General features: G+C 44.1%; 1 long non-coding RNA gene and 1 other non-coding gene across 2 annotated transcripts; both read left to right on the forward strand.

Annotated features, from left to right (window-relative positions):
- The first annotated feature begins 3420 nt into the window (after positions 1-3420).
- On the forward strand, positions 3421-3493 carry TRNAF-GAA. The gene has a single exon. It is a non-coding gene; the product is annotated as a tRNA-Phe (tRNA).
- A 1175-nt stretch (positions 3494-4668) lies between these two features.
- Positions 4669-9852, forward strand: LOC115603932. Its single transcript, XR_003990054.1, has 3 exons — positions 4669-4737; positions 5904-6016; positions 8986-9852. It is a non-coding gene; the product is annotated as an uncharacterized LOC115603932 (long non-coding RNA).

Genomic DNA, 9852 nt, shown 5'->3' on the forward strand with positions numbered 1-9852 from the left:
ATACAGCTTCCTTGCAAAATGTAGAGAGTTACTTATCCATCTTATTGCTTTGTAATTTACAGAAGTCAATATCAGAAATGGCTGAAGTACTGCAAAGATCTGCTTTAGCTATGGCAGCTGCTTTGGGTGGGCTGCATGAAAGTATGTATATTTCACATCTGCTTATGCTGGAATACTTGGTTATGTGGTTTGCCTTTAATTTTAAAGTATAGATTATTAAATTATTTAAACCTTACAAATAGGTACAGTGTCTTTGGAACATTAAAAATCAATTAACTTGTGATAGTGTTATCAGATGAGAACTACAAAGAAGAAAGCAATGGTGTGTGTTTGGTTTACTATATAGATCTTCTGAAAGTTTTGAATGTTTAGATGCTGAAGATGCAAGCCTTGGCATTTATGTGGCTATCTAAACAAGTGATATTGCTGAGAGTGGGTTTTTCAAAAGGATCTTTCAATTTTCAGCAGACGCTCTTCTAGTGTGTTTAAATGTTTTTGAAGGTTTAATCCTTCTAAGTGTTTGAGATTTTTGGCTCAGTGTTCCAAGTTTTAAATTTGTATCAATATATACATGCATATTTTAAAAATCATAGAATAGTTAGGGTTGGAAAGATCATCTAGTGAAGAGTTCCTCCCCAGAAAATATATATATATAAAAACAATCTAGGAGGCTTTTGCTTTGAGCTACTTTACTGTAGATCAGATTGCATTAGCGGGTGAGCGCTGTGGTAGGAGCATTCCTTTCACAGGGAAAAGTCTTTTTACTGTTAAAGAAAATAGCTTATTTTGCCATTAACATTCTGGCTTCTGCAGGAAGAAAAGGACAAAGGATCAACTAGTGAACTGTTCATGTGGAGGAGTTTAATGCTCTTAGTTTTTATTTTCTCACTGTTTTAACTTGGAAGGTAGGAAGAAGCAGTTCTGCAGAAGTCAAAGGTAGTGATTACAAGAAGATTGTGAACACAGGAATCTATCAGTCCACTTTTCTTAAGGTTTGTCTTGCAGAACAATGTGAGGTTACACCAATAAGAAAAATAAATGGAGTAAATGTGTATGTCACTTAACTTGCTAAAACTTTATAATGGAGAAGGGCTGGTCTTTGGTGAAGGGTTTCTATGCAGGTTCTGTCATGCACAAGAGGCTCACACATGGGAAATTATTTGGGGACAGCTGTCAGTTCTGCACCTATTTTACGGAGTTACTGTTGTTTGGATCAGATCTTCAGGAAGCGACTCCTGAAATCCCTTGTGCATTGGGGTAAACCAACATTGCTGCCCTGTTATCTTGGCGTACTGCTCCTGCTGATCAGTACATGCCTTGCAAGCAGCAGGTGAAAGGATTGGGAAGATGGCGAAGTCTGTAGCTGAGGCAGGGCTGCCTGGAGCCTACCTGCCCTGCAATTCATGGCATGTGCGGCCTATATGTCTGTATCTGTTCCTGTTTGCGTGATAGGGGTAATCTCTCCTGTCTCCAAGGCTTTCTCTGGTCTGACCTTGCCAGTTGCTTGCTTACATTTGTATGCTGCTTGGCATGAAGGTGTGCCAGCTGTGATTGAGGCTGGTGTATGTTGTCATAATAGGATGGAGTAGAAAACAGTTTTAGTTTGCCCACCCTGTCCTTTACTAGGTATAGGAGAGAGGTTGTGGGTGAAAATGTGGTGGTTTTTTCATTAGTAGGTTTTTATTTTTAATTTTTTCCCTACTGCAATGCCTATTACGGAAGGGTATAAAATAGTACAAATTCGGATTCCCATTAGGAGAAAGTTGTGAATAGCTTTGCTGGGCTCAGGATGCTCCATTTTGCTAAAACTGTGTTCTTATGCTCTCCAAGCAGCCATGAAATGCTGATGTGTCTCTACTTTCCAGTAAGAGATTCCTTCATGCAAACCCCCAAATTTTGTCTGGGAAAGTGTTTTTTTTAAATATATCTGAGACTGAATTGTCCTTCTTTTTTGCTTTTATTTTGTTTTGCATTACCTTTAGTTTTTAGCTCCAATTTTTGTGGTAACATATGAAAACACTAAAGCCAATAGTGTTTTGACTTCTACGCCTGTCATCACACATCTAGAGTTTATCTGCACCAGAGATCACAAGATTAAGTTAGTTGCATCACTAAGGAGACACGCTCATTAAGTGATTACATTCATCATTTCTGAGTGAAACAATCTTAGCCAGTGGCAAGGAAAAATCATAAGAATACAGGATTTTGTATCTGTATGCTGCTAGCACACCTCTTTAGTACAATGGTGTGGGGTTTAGGCTTGGTTTTTTTAACCTCTTCCTAACGGAATTTTTTTTGTGAAAGAGGTTGTTTCCAGATACTGAACTACTGGCATAGGCCTCAGCATTTTAACTTCTGAAACTGTTGGCTCATGAAGAAGAGTGGTTGTTCACAAAAGACTTTACAAAAATGGGGTAACTTGAGGAAAAATATACTCTGAAAGAAAAAGGAAATATGGGGTGGGGGTGTGTGTCTCCAGATATTCACACGGATAGTCTGGGAAAAGGCTGCTTCTTCCACACTCAAAAAGGAGGAATTTGTTAAACTCCTCTATTGCTGCAGAAAAGGCAGAGGTTTGTTTGGCTTGCTTTTTGACTGGCACGAGAGAGTAGCGGTGGACAACCTTGCAAAGCAGTGTTTCTCATCAGGGAGCATGGATAGGGGATGTTCTCACAGGGACCTTTGTCTAGAGCCATGTGATGTGCAAATATGCACGAACTTGAGACGTGAGTGTCCAGCACCAGCACCACATGTGTTAATGTGCACACTTGGGCACATCTTCTGCATTTGACCTGTAGCCCCAGGAGCGTGATAACATTTGCCTGTTGCAACATATACTTAACTCGCAATATGAGAATACTATTTTTTATTATAATTATACTTAGTCAGGATTTGTGATTTGTACAGACACACAGATCTTCTCTTGTGGAATGTACATCTCTGAGCAAGGCCGTGGAACAATGATGATGGAGGTGCCCTTGCTACTCATGTCTGTTTGTGGTACATCAGCTCTGTACAGAATGTCTCAGACTTCAAAATAAAGTCCCTGAGAACTGAAGCAAAAATGCTGCCTGTTTAACACTCCTGAATCCTACAGAATATTCTAGTTCCTATTGCTCCCCAGATAATCCAGGGAGCCACAGCTGAAAAGCCTTTATACGCCTGACACTAAATGCATATAGGTTGTGTACTGTGCATAGATATACTCCTACAGTTTAGTGCTATTGCTACACTTGTCTTTGCCTTAAGACATAGTTTGATTTACAAAGATCCGTCATCAATTCGTTCGCGGTATTCAGGGCACCGGCAATGTGGGAAGAGTGACGGCTGCCTCATTTAGCTCATCACGCACAGATGCTGGCCAGAGCTGGGTGGAGAAGAAGAGGTTAGTGATACCGCTTCGAAGGGACTGACAGTGGAGCCGAAATAGCTCAGTTGGGAGAGCGTTAGACTGAAGATCTAAAGGTCCCTGGTTCGATCCCGGGTTTCGGCAGCAGTGTTTTGTCTCTTTTCGTGGGGCTGCTTGGAAGGTGGCGGGCGGCCGCCCCCACCCTGCGCCCCTGACCGATCCCCACGAGCCGGCCTGTTCGTGCCCGGCGGGGCCGCTCTCAGGCCGCTTGTTCAGGGCGCCGGGCTCCGGTGCCGCTTGGGGGAGGTGTTCGCGAACGTGTCGGTTATGACACCTCGTTTGTGAGCGTGATAAGCGCACCATGCATGTTATCCCTGCCCATTTGCGTGGAGCTGGTGGCAGCATTGTGGGGTCAGTGGCCCCCACGGGTTTCTCCACCCCGGCGTTCGACTGCTGGGCCTGGAATTTCCTGTTGTCTTCCTCAGGTGGCTCGTTAAAAAACAGCAAAATAGGCATTTCCAGTGGTGAGACTGAGGGAAACGGTGCCTTTTTTGGAACTCTCTTAGTCCTTCGTTTTAAAACACTTTCTTCTGCTTTCAGGTGAATTTTTGTAACCTTTTCAATATACTGACACCAGAACAATAGACAGAAAATGTGGGGTCGTATTTGGAGGACAGTGGACATGTGATGAGCCAGCCATAGGAGGGCATCTTCTAAGCATGCAGCCGCATACCAAGAAGAAGATAAGAGGATGTGAACCAGCCATCAGAAAGCTTCTTCTAAACACATAGCCGCATACCAAGAAGAAGATAAGAGGAAGAAAACATCTGCAGTCGGATACATGGGAAGAACACCAGGAATTAGGTGATCCAATAAGGACACTTACCGAGCCACGTGATTGCCTTGTGCAAGAGGGCTTTTACCAATGAAAAGGCGCGTGACCGCATGTAGAGATAGAAAACTCTGTATATAAAGGGATCGTGGGAACAATAAAGTGGCTTCTGCTTGATTCACATTGAATCGTGTAGGGTCCATTGTCATCTCTCCTCAGTTGGTGACCCCGACGTGATCGTCATACAATAGTACCAGGAGCAACCCCGAAGGAGAGGACCAGCTGGAGAGCCGAGCCAGCGGGGCTGGAGCCGGGACGGATCGGAGGATGGTCCGTGAAGAAAAAGAATGTACGTTGCAATGGGACACCCTTAGAGGTGAGCAGCTGGTAATAAGAGATGGGGCAGAGTGTAACAAAGGAAGAAAGTGCGATTGTGAAACTGCTCCTACATATACTCTCTAAGAGAGGAATTAAACACGATGAGCTTGTGCTCTGAAAACTATTAATATGGTGCCGAGAGAACGGGTTCCCCCCAGATCCACAGGCCGCTTTTAAGGTAGAAACTTGGGAAAAGGTTGGGGAACGGTTATGGGATGCCATAAGAGACGGCAACAAAGAAGCTAAGGGGCTAGCAACAACTTGGAAGCTGATTCTAACGACCCTTCAAGCGATGAGGGCAGTGCGATCAGCTGCTGCCGGAGCTTTTATGGCTTTACAGCCCCCATTGCCTAAGATCAAAGTTTTCGATAGGCTCCCTGTCCCTTCCCCCGCTGCCCCGTCAGCACCTCTGACAAAGGACGAGATGGATCCCCGGAAAAACGAGGGGATGGAAGTGGGTGTATCCTGGTCCGTACCGCTGCCTCCCGACCCCTGCATAGAAAAGCCGCCCAGGGGAGAGCGGCCTCCCGTCCCACCCAACCCGTCTCACTCCAAGAGCCAGCCATCGCTTTTTCCACCTCTCCCTCCGTCCACGCCTCCCCCACCAGCGTCTCTGCGAAAATCATCCACGCTCGAGCCCCACAGGGAACCAGACTGGGTGCAGAAACTGCTTTGAAAGTTGGAGGACTTGGAAAGAGAGAAGATTGCTTGAGAAGAACACAGGGGGGTGGGGGGAGGCGAGAGGCGAAGCTGCAGGAAGCTGCAGGGGGTGGGGGGAGGCGAGGGATGAAACTGCTAAAACTGACCAGGACCCGACACAACGATGGAGAGGGATTATTCAGAATGCATTAGTGGGGAAAAAAAAAATAATAAAAAAAAAAAAAATTGCAAAAGAATTTGCAAAAGGATAGAAAAAAGGGGGATTTGAGACAAGGAAGTACAAAATGAAATATAATCTTTTGTAAATAAGAAAATTTAGTTCTAAGTAATTTTAAGCTTGGTGGCTTTGTATATAACAACAAAACTTTCCAAACCTAAAAAAAGGCCCAACCAAAAGAACACAATAAGGGTCCTTGTCTAAGATAAATCATTGTAGCTGACATAGCTTTGGAACCTTATGACCTTTGCACAAAATTTATTGTAACCAAAACAGGATTGTAGCTAAGGAGTAGCTGAAACTAAGCAGATGTTCAGGAGGTGATGTAGTGAAGTTATTGTTAAGTAGAAGGACAAGGAGAAATCACTCATTTATGCCAGCAGTGTTACCGAACTAATTAAGTTGGCAAGTTCTTAACAAGTTCTACGAATCAATTTGGCACCTCAGATGGGACCCTCTCTGCTCAGCTGCAGGACCCGCTGAGATCAGGGCTCCCTAGGGCCCCCGGGGAATTTTCCTGGAGGGACCCCTCCACTCACTCAGATCACTGCAGGAGCAGACAAGGACCATCTTTACGAAGGTATTCTTTTGTAAATAGCGTTTTGTTTTGGTTAACATTCCGTAAGTCATAGGAGATGTCCTGCGCGGCAGTCTGTTTGAAGTTTGGATTTTGGTGGGTTAACCTTTTGTTTGGAGCCTTCCGTAAATCAAGATATAGAAATCTTGTAGGTAAAGGCGTATACCCAGCTGGTAGTGCTCGATTGGTATGCGTTTAGATTTGTTTCTGTTTGTGACTTGCTGGTATTTGACCTAGTTTTGTGGATTATCACGGTAACGATTTTGGTGTTGATGATATGATATGGTTAAGGCTGCACTGTATGTTGTGATTGTGTCATTAATAGCTGTTTGTCTAATTGGATTTTGTTTGTGTTTTAGGTATTGTAGTTGTGCGGAGTGTGTTTGTGGGATCCCTTGTGTGTGCGTGTGTGTAAAATTAATAATGGGATTTCAACAGAGCGAAGTAATGTATGCAGATAAGTTTTTCACGTTAAGAAACCAGCAGGAGTGGCAGAAGGAATGTGGAATTAAGAGAGGTCTGCCAGATCCCTTAATTTTAGCTTTGGAAAGGGACAGGAGTAATTAGAGAAAGGTCACATTAAACTGACCACAAGCCCTTGGAATACCCCAATTTTTACAATTCCAAAGAGAAGTGGCAAATGGCGCCTATTGCATGATCTGAGGAAAATTAATGAGGTCATGGAGGATATGGTGGCGTTACAGCCTGGATTACCCTCCCCAAATATGATTCCAAAAAATTGGGACATTTTAATTATCGATTTAAAAGATTGCTTTTTTACCATTCCCCTGCATCCAGAAGATTATCAGAAATTCGCTTTTTCTGTAACAAGTGTAAACAAAAGTGAACCTATGAAAAGGTACCACTCGGTAGTGTTACCGCAGGGCATGAAAAATTCACCAACCATGTGCCAGATTTACGTGGCCTGGGCACTTACTCCGGTACGTGAAGCGTATCCAGACTTGCTTATTTATCATTACATTGATGACATTTTGATAGCTGGAAAACAGCTGAGTGGAGACCAATTGATTGTTGAATCACAAAATGTGTTGCAGTCAAACGGGCTACAATTAGCCCCTGAAAAAATACAAAAAACAGAAGTATGGAAGTATCTTGGCTGGGAAATCAACAAAGCAGTTATTTGACTTCAAAAGGTGGAACTCCGGGTGGAGATCCACACCTTGAATGATGTACAAAAATTGTTAGGAGGTTTAAACTGGGTGAGGACCTATGTGGTATTACCAATGAGGAGTTGGCACCTCTGATGAGGTTACTCAGGGGAGGAGGTGGTGCAAACGCACCCCGGACATTGACAAATGAGGCCAAAGAGGCTTTACAGCAGATTAGCGTAAAAGTTAATAAAGCCTACACTCATCGCTGGAACCCTGATTATGGGATAGGTTTAGCAATAATCAATAGTGAGCAGCACCCTTTTGCTGTAATACTGCAATGGATTCCTGGAAGAGATCCTTTGAGGTTATTAGAGTGGGTGTTTTTATTGGCACAGTCAAAGCGGACAGTTACAACACAAATGGAGGCGCTAGCACAATTAATCATGAGGGGGCGAAATCAAATTGTTGAAATAGCAGGGAAAGAACCATCTTTTATCATAATACCTTTAGTGGCAGAATATTTAGCTTGGGCTTTGCGCCAGTGTATTTTATTGCAAGTGGCGTTGCTGGATTATTCAGGTGAAGTAAAGGTGCACTATCCACCACACAAGCTTTTTAGTGTACTACATTCCTGTCAAATAGAAGAGCGACCTAGACGCTCTGCACGTCCGGTAGACGGTGCTACAGTCTTTACAGACACAGGAGGAAGATCTCAAAAGGCTGCCATCACATGGCAGGCCAACGGGCAATGGCATGATGTAGTTTTAACAGACTGTCAAGGCTCCAGACAACATTTGGAGTTGCGAGCCGTGGTAGAAGTGTTTGCTCGATGGAAGACACCACCAGTCAGTGTTGTTTGTGATTCACTGTATGTAGTAGGAGTTGTATCACGTATAGAACAGGCATTGCTGAAAGAGATAAACGATGAGGTATTGTACAAACTATTTCGGAGGTTGTGGCTATTGCTGTCAGAAAGACAATGTGAATATTTTATCACCCATATTCGGAGTCACACAGGAATAATCGAAGGCTTAGCGAAAGGCAATCAGAGAGCCGACAAGCTGGTAGTGCCGCTATGGGCGCTTCCTTCAATGGACCGGTCCGCGCAAGTCAGACAGTCTCATGATTTTTTCCACCAGTCAGCCAAAGTACTGCGCTGCCAATTCGGGCTGTCTGAATCAGATGCCCGGGGCATTGTCCAGTCGTGCCCCGATTGTCAACAGTATACCGGAGGCTTGGCTCCTGGAGTCAATCCTCGTGGTACTGGACCTTTAGAAATTTGGCAAATGGATGTTACGCATGTCCCAGAATTCGGTAAACAAAAATATGTGCATGTCTGCCTGGATTGTTTTAGTCTTGCAGTTTGGGCTACAGCTCAGGCTGGCGAATCTAGCAAACATGTGCAGCGTCACATGTGTTCAGCCATAGTGGCCCTTGGCGTGCCACAAGAAATCAAAACTGACAACGGCCTTGGCTACGTAGCTCGTTCCACGCAAGCGTTTTTCCAGCTCTGGGGCATTACTCACGTGACGGGTACGCCCCACTCACCGACCGGTCAGGCTATGGTCGAACGTATGAATCAGACATTGAAGCGTTTGCTTCAAAAACAAAAAGGGGGAGAAAGTGCTATATCTCCAACAGATAGATTAAACAAAGTCCTATATGTGTTAAATTTCTTATGATTGCCGCAAGATAGCTAGGTGCCACCAATGGTAAAACACAGGGCTGGTCTACAAGGAGGGTTGGAAGAAGTTAAGAGCAGACAATGTAAGGTAATGATTAAAAATGGGATAACAGGGGCCTGGGAAGGACCATTTAAGTTAATCACATGGGGAAGAGGATATGCGTGTGTTGTTACAGATACAGGAACCAGATGGATACCAGCCAAGTGGGTAAAGCCATGGCAAGAAAAGTTGCATGACCCACCTGAAAACACCCCAGCACCTAAGGACTCCATGCCATAACTGTGGAACTCGGGAGCCTTGGAGTTTGTGTGTTTGTGAGTATTGTGGGGTCAGATGGTATTGTCGAAGTTCTAGGGCATGCGCGGGGTAGGTGGTTATCAGTCACAATGGTTCAAGGGATGTGCTGTATGAATCTCTTTGACCATTCGGAGTCAATTCATAAAAGTCTCAAGGAGATAAAAGGCAACATGAACAAACGAACGGTGGTCAATTCAGGTTTAGATAAGTGGTTAAGGGGTTGGGGCATAATGGGATGGCTTTTAGATCTTTGTAAAAAAGGCATTGTAACTTTAAGTATAATTGCGATTGTATTGTTAATCGTTCCCTGCATCTTAAAGGGAGTGTCTAACATGATTACTAATTCCTTGAAGAAAGTTTGGCTGGTTCAAAGAGAAAAAGGGGGAATTGTGGGGTTGTATTTGGAGGACAGTGGACATGTGATGAACCAGCCATATGAGGGCCTCTTCTAAGCATGCAGCCACATACCAAGAAGAAGATAAGAGGATGTGAACCAGCCATCAGAGAGCTTCTTCTAAACACGTGGCCGCATACCAAGAAGAAAATAAGAGGAAGAAAACATCTGCAGTCGGATACATGGGAAGAACACCAGGAATTAGGTGATCCAATAAGGACACTTACCGAGCTGCGTGATTGCCTTGTGCAAGAGGGCTTTTACCAATGAAAAGGCGCATGACCGCATGTAGAGATAGAAAACTCTGTATATAAAGGGATCGTGGGAACAATAAAGTGGCTTCTGCTTAAT

The sequence above is a fragment of the Strigops habroptila genome, chromosome 2, assembly GCF_004027225.2.
Source record: "Strigops habroptila isolate Jane chromosome 2, bStrHab1.2.pri, whole genome shotgun sequence".
Lineage (NCBI taxonomy): Eukaryota > Metazoa > Chordata > Aves > Psittaciformes > Psittacidae > Strigops > Strigops habroptila.